Source organism: Mytilus galloprovincialis, chromosome 2, assembly GCF_965363235.1.
Source record: "Mytilus galloprovincialis chromosome 2, xbMytGall1.hap1.1, whole genome shotgun sequence".
NCBI classification, from domain to species: Eukaryota; Metazoa; Mollusca; class Bivalvia; order Mytilida; family Mytilidae; genus Mytilus; species Mytilus galloprovincialis.
Genome location: NC_134839.1, coordinates 90,908,453 through 90,916,420, shown reverse-complemented (window position 1 = coordinate 90,916,420; position 7,968 = coordinate 90,908,453).

Genomic DNA, 7,968 nt, shown 5'->3' with positions numbered 1-7,968 from the left:
ATGGACAACAACTTTCATAATCCTAATTTGTAAAGGCATTTTCAAATGTAGAAAATATTGGATTGAGCCTGGTTTTATAGCGCTAATGTTTTATGTACACTTTGTATTGAGTATTGTTTCTCACAATAGCACCTTCATATATAATTACATAAACGACACAAGTGCTTATATCTATGTTAGATGTCTATGCAAATGTATAATTTATAAGATATTATTTGTGTAAAAACAATGTTAGAGGAATGATAAAAGCTATTATTTTATCACTAATGTAACAATCAAAACTGTTTATTATTTTCATACGATTATATTTGACACTTCTATTTATGCTGATTTTCTTTTAAACGACCATCGCTAAATATTTACTGCTACAATAATATGTAACAATTAATATATTCTCAACTAGATGGTTTGATATGGCAATTGTTTGTCCCATGAATTCATTTATTACGAAGTGGTCTATTATTGTCTGTTATCATACCTCTACCATTCTATGAACCTATACAATATACCAATCTAATAAAGGAAATCAGTTGTAAAATTTCATTTGAGGAAACTAAACCTAATGTAAGATGTTGAAAGGTATCAAAAGCTTGCCGAAATATTAGCTGTCAATATACTAGAATTAGTGCCAATGAATAACGGCCTCAACTTTCGCTTTCGCTTGTCTTTTGAGGTTTAATGTTTTATTGACAAGAAAATGAATTTGTATTGTGTGATAATGCGAAAGTCTTTCATTCTACATCTTTTATATCTTTTCTATAAAATAATTTAATAATATTTCTGGCGTCTTTTATACCTATTTGTTATTATATTATCTTAACTGATGCAAAGATTGTGTGCTACAGTGACAATGTGTGCGTGTCACATTTATTTATTTCAAGATATGAGTTTTGTATTTGCACAAATTATTATTAGCGCCAAGTACAGGAAGGAAATGAAAGCGACGTATTATAGTATAATGCATGTTTTTGTATATTTTACTTCATTTATGCAACTTTTTATGCTATTTTTTATGATAAAGTTCGGATTTAAATCTAAATCGTATGCTACATTTGCTTTAAATCAGTTACCCAGATTTGCAGTCAAAGCCATTTCTCCTTATTTTCTTTTCAATAAATTTAGGAAAGATTCAGTGGGGTACACATTGAATGTTTTGTATATATATGATATCAAATTTCTATAGGATTTTGTAACCTATATGTTAAATTCCAGAACCTCTTCACTTAACCGAGATTCTCAAAGGAAACACCATTTCCCTTTTTTTTATTAAGAGTTCCAAATTCATGGCATTTCACTGCCTCTTTCGTAAAAACACCACTTTGCACGTATGGCGTTAAATTTACCTAATTTTTTAAGCTTAAAGCACTAAACTTTGATTGATTTGAAACTCAATTTGAATTCATTTTAATTATTATGTTACCTTTTAAGGTGCTAAATAAATCAAAAACACTGCACTGGATATCCAATTAAAAGACTTGAGATTAGCATTCAAACCTCCATGTATTCATTGAGTGCCATACACAATCTGTTTTAAGACACAACATAGCATAAACATTTTTGGATGTTCGATATCCTCAGCATCCCTTAATTGCATATTTCATACACAATAAATCTTCATTCCAAGCCAGTTTTCCCCAAACTCTAGCATTATTTACATCATAAAGTATTTTTTTATAATTCAATACCTATAATGTTATCTTTTTTCTGTTTGGATTATATATATATATAAATGTATGTGTATTTCATTAGGGGTGAAAACACATTATATCGTGCAAAATATGCATAATGCAAATAAAATAAATGTAACTACTTTGTCAACATAAACATTCTGATTGCAGTGATATGTTGTAACAGTGAAATGAAATATGAGCGTTCCGATGTGCTTTTCACTTCTGAATGTTATATTCAGTGGCATTGTCACGCCAAAAATATTCATTGTATGCAAAGTTGAATAATGAAAACCTAATAAATCATTTTATGAATATGTATTGTTGTTTCAATATAGACATTCGGGTGAGGTTGTATTAAAGAATTCTAGATTGACACGTGGTACTGGAATAACCTTTACCAGGTAAGCTAGAGCCTTGAAAATAACATTTATGTGTGAAGGAAAATTTATCTCACCTCCTATACATTTCTAGGAATATGATTGGTTAAAAGATAGATGATTAACGGTTGAAAAAAATTCATAAAACACATTAAAAGCTACTAAGTTGTCATTGTTGGTTTTTGTTTTTTGTGTATACCATTGGAAGTATAGGTTCTTAATATTGAAGATTTTTCACGTTGATGGGTCACTGGCACTAGTATATCTGTTAAGATAGTCGGTAAGATTAGTTTGTTACACAAGGTTCTAGTGACAAAATATGATAAATATGGGGTTAGTCAATTCCATACAGGGATTTGAGCTTCGCTCTGACCTCATATGGAATTCACTCACCCCATACATATCAGATGAGGTCACTACGACACTATGTAACTAATAATATCTGATGGAAATATAAATCAGTATTCTGATAAAGAAGATGTGGTTTGATTGCCAATGAGACAACTCTCCAACTCTCCACAAGAGACCAAGAGACACAAAAATTAACAACTATAGGTCACCGTGTGGCCTTCAACAAAGCCCATATTGCATAGTCAGCTGTAAAAGCGTGTTTTTTCTTCTTTTAAGACAGTTTTTCATAAGTTATGAAATGAACACATGGAATTGTCGTTATGCAAAGGGCGCAATCGGCACTCATAGGATTGATTGAGTGCTAGAATATCAATCCACTAGACTCAAAAATGTATTGTCAAAAAGTTCGGTATTTTGAAAACTTTTACTGCAGTGTATATGTCATTAGAATAATTTATAATGTAAGATTTCAAGAATAAGAAACAGAAATTAAACATTGACTAGAAACAAAAGAATCAAAGCATTGCCGTAGTGTTTATTTAAATTCATTTGTTTATATGAGCTTTTAACACAAAAGGTTTGTTGTACTGTATTCGATGCGAATGATCTAAGTTTCCAGAATTCTTTCCCTGGAATTTTGATTTCAGTTGCAACTTGAAACATAATTCAAAATTAGATTTTACGTACTTCGTGTTAACGAGATGACATGTCGAAGACTTGCATCGCATTATCTGTACCTTTTAACATAAACAACTATAGTTCTGCGACAGAATCACACCACTTTCACACAACCCAACCGATCAAGCACATAATTGGACATAAATTAGAGGCGAAACATGTCGAAGAGATAATCAAGCTCACAAGTCAAAAAAAATACTGAGTCGTCTCATTAGCACTCATACCACATTTTCTTATATCTATTGACAATACCATGGTAAAAAAAATAACCAAATGACTAACAAAAGTATAGAATAAAGAACCATAGACTTAGCAACATGAACCCACGAAAAGGAGGAGCCCGGAAAAGTAAGCAGATCATGTTTTACAAAATTATTCCAAAGCAAAGCAACTGGTCTTAGATATCAACGATCAACCAATAATTACAATTCTGATGTATATGATAGAAGTTTTTTTTAAGAATCTTCCAATAACGTCAATCTAATGACATTTTCCTAAACATATTTGGAATGAACTTTTAAATTTCTAAATGAAATATATAAGTTTGTTTCAGTGTTTTCTCATTCAAAACCTGTTAGTAAACAACAAATTCTTTATTAATTGGGGTTCTTCATACACCATTGCATTGATTGCGTAATGAATGAGAATTCATTTGAATTTTACTCCCCCATTTGGCAGAAGATAAGGCCAATATTAATTCCATGATAATTTACGTTTTATAGTTCTTTGTTAGGTAATTGAGAAATAGGATGTAATAAACAATTTGTCATTCAGGTAAAGCAAAATGTATTAATCATGGCCAATCAATTTAGATAATCAAAAGCCAACCTTTGACTAACCCGTTTTAAAATGTGATGAGACGTCACAAATTGGCAAAAATACATCATGGATGATCTAAGTACTGGATTATATAAACGATTAACAGGGGTAAGGGGTGTGTGTGGGGGGGGGGCAACATTGTAGGATTTAAAGGATCAGACAAAATAATAAAATTCATTCTTTCTTCAAATTATGTTAATCTATTATAGTGTTAATTGTATTCACCATGAATTAAAAACCATCCACGATTATAATATTGGTGTTCAATACTAATGTCTTAATCTTTTACTCTGGGAAGAAATGTAGGATTTTATCTATGAACATTGCAATGATCCTGATTTTAATGTGTTGATATCTGAATGTTTTTACCATCTATGAATTTTCGTGTCATTGGTTTGATGATCTTAATTTTCATTTTCAGCTCGTCTCGACTCTAACCAATTAGTTATTTGTCAGTTCCATTAGATGAAATCTCGACGACCTTTTTGTGATAGAGTTGTGCTTTCGTTGTTAAATTTTACATCTCCTTTACTTAATTCATCTATGATAGTCATCATTTTTTTAATTAAAAGTTAAGACAAATTAATCTATGTCTAAATAAAGACAACAGTATTAACTGGTGATCAAAGGGCAACAAATTCAGACGATTGTGGCCGTCAAACATGTCTCCATTTCTGTCTCTCTTCCTTCAAAACACACGACAGCCGCTTTTCAGTCATTCCCAAAAAATGGGTACAATTCGAATGTAGACACTGTTAAAAAATAAATTTCAACTGAGCAGAGAGAGAGTGTTGTTTTCTTCTTTGTCTATATCTAGTCTGTCATTTTTTTAATTTTTACTTACACCATTTTAGTTGTTTTCTAGTTTTAGCATTTTTTGTAAGACAAGGTAAGTATGAACGTATCGGAGGTTAGTGTTGTATAAAGTCATCTTAAAAATTGCATTAGAGAAAAACACAAGATTTAAATCCAGGCTCATGTGAAATGGGTTACATTTACCACCATAGCAAACTGATTTATACGTATTATTCTGTATATATTGAAAGCAAATACCAATTTTAAGGTCTGAATTAATATAGTGTTTAAAAAATAATTCAAATAAGTAGTTTTCACAACTTATTTAGTAATAAATTTAAACTAATGAAATGTTATGCTGTATAATATTTTAGTTTTATAATACAGCTTTCCAGGAAAAACCCTATTATTTATGTTTTTAATCACTTGTATGTATTTTTTATGCTTGTATTAATCCACACCCCCATCTTTGTTACGGAGGTTGATATCAAACCAGTATCTGAATGCTGATACATAATAACACTTAACTCTTTAATGCTAGCTTTTCTAAACAATTTAATGACATTACAAAATAAAAAACTGTTTTCTATCAAGTTATATGTTTCTTTTAGTCAAATGGACTTGTTCTTGTCAAAATCTCCGTAACGATTCATAAACTTTCACTCAAAAATATGTTTTACCTAAACCGAATACTGTTCAACTTAATTTGATTAGCTCTATACAGATAATGTCATCTTCCTTCACACCATAATGTATGTATTATACTCAACTATGAAGTTTTGGAGTCAAAATAGTTTCATTTCGAAAATGTCTATCCTCCGTAACGACATTTAAAACCTCCATAACGGACAATTCCAGTTCTTACCAACAGCAAACATATAAATGAATGTAAATATTAGAATTAAATGACAAACAAGACAACAGAATTAAACATTTTTCTTAGTAAATCGTTATCTAAAAAGAGTAAAGTCCTGTTGGAGAAAAAAAAACTTTTTTTCCTCAAATTTCTATCCTCCGTTACGTAAATCAATGATGTCGTCTATGATTGACATCACCTTTTGATTTTTATTAGTGATAATTGATGAACTGATTTGGTATCTATAACAATGTACAAGAATTTCAATTGGTATGATCGTGTTTACATGCATCTTTAGATTTTGTTTATTTGCATAACCTCCGTTACATTGATGAGTCCTAAATAATCTTGAAAATGTTTTCCATAAACCGCAGTTAAAGTTATGATTGTCGTCGTAATTACACAAGTTGTGTTGTAGACTATTTTAAATCTAAGAAAATGGCTGATATAACGTTTATTAAACGTTATAATGTTGCTCACATAATAGGGAAAAAACAAGTTAACCTACCTTTCTCAAAACAACATTTTTTTTCTTAAAATCTGTATTTTGTTTGTCTGTTTTCTTTATAATAAATGATGTCTGCTAAAAAAATTACTTTCGGCAGTGTCGGCAGCCGCTGATACTGATAGAAAAGTCTGACAACTTAACTGTAAATAACTGCGTCACGGAGGTTATTTAAACGGAGGTTAGTTTTATTTACATTATACATGGAAATATGTAACAATATTGTTGAGTTGCTTTCTCAAAACTGATTATTGAGAAGCTTTATGGGTGCTTTCAATGAAATAATCATCATTTTGATTTGTTCTTGGTTAGTGCGTTCCAAAATACGCGTTACGTAGGTTGGATTCTTATATGCGACAATCGAAAAAAAGAGAAAGAGAAGATCTTTTTTTATTTTTCGTTTCATTGCAATAAAAGTTAAAGGCAGGATTTTAAAATTTGATGTATCAACTTTGCTTAAAGTCACTTTGGGCATGATTTCCAATCATATAAATATGTTTTGACTGTACCTAAAGATACGTTACGGTAGGTTATACGTTTATCGGCGACATTGGTTTAATGGGTAAATCAAAGTGTATATTATAACTTTTGATTCTAAAATATTTTTGTGGATAAAAATCAATATAGTGTCAAATAAAAAAAGCAAATCTAATCATGATTTAGATGAAATAAAGTATTTTAATTCACACCGATATTTGGAGTTTTTCTTGGCGACATTCGGAATTCGTGTGATTTCCGTATATTGAATAGAAAATCACACAAATATATTTACGATATACATCACAAAAGAATATAATTTTATTTTAGTATACATATTAATCACTTAGAACACGAAAAAGATTATCTGTGACATATGTTAAGCTTGCATTTTGTGGTTATTTGCCGGCGACACTGAAATTTTGTAATTGTACCCATTTTTTGGGAATGACTGTTTTGTGTAAAGAGAAACCAGAGTAATCAAACAGTCTGTAAAATTTGGAGACGAACGCGTATAACGTATCAATTAAAATATGTATACGCCTCACAATGGGACAGCGAATACTGCTGAGAAATTGGAAGGTGACAATAGTAAAACTAAAATTGTTACGTGTCTAATATAGCTTAGTTTTTTCGTTCATCTGTGTCAATATCGGGGAAAAGATCAACATATATACCATACCTTTTAGTTTTGGTAGTATGGATATTTTAAAGGTTACTGAGCTATATGAGATACAAGCACCCAATGAAATGTATGATACCACATCTTGTACAACTCATATATCAATGTTGAAAACGAATATTTAAAAGTTGAAAACGAATATTGAATGTTGAAAACGAATATTGAATGTTGAAAACGAATGTTGAATGTTGAAAACGAATATTTAATGTTGAAAACGAATATTGAATGTTGAAAACTAATGTTGAATGTTGAAAACTAATGTTGAATGTTGAAAACGATTGTTGAATGTTTAAAATCGAATGTTGAAAACAAATGTTGATTGTGGTAAATCGAATGCTGAAAACGAATGTTGAAAAACAAAATTGAAAAAAAAGCTTTACAAAAAGTATTTTAAATGTTGAATGTTGAAATCGATTGTTGAATATTAAAAATAAGTGCTAAAAAATACAATCATTTGAATGTTGAATGTTTAATGTCGAATATTAAACCAACGTTGACATTCCTGAAAATTCCTGCATATCAATTAATGAGCGTCTGTACATTTAATGATAGGAATCAGTGATGTTCTTTACAATCTTCACTTAGTTATATTTGTTATAACCTGAAACATGGAATTTGTATCTGCATTTGACTTTTTGTTTAGTGAGAGCCATGTAGTCCATCTTTCAATTGAGCATAGGAAAAAGTAGTGTAACGCGTAGAAAAATCTAAGTTTTAAAAAAACTGCAAAATAACCCCTAGTTTTTGGTGGGGTTAGT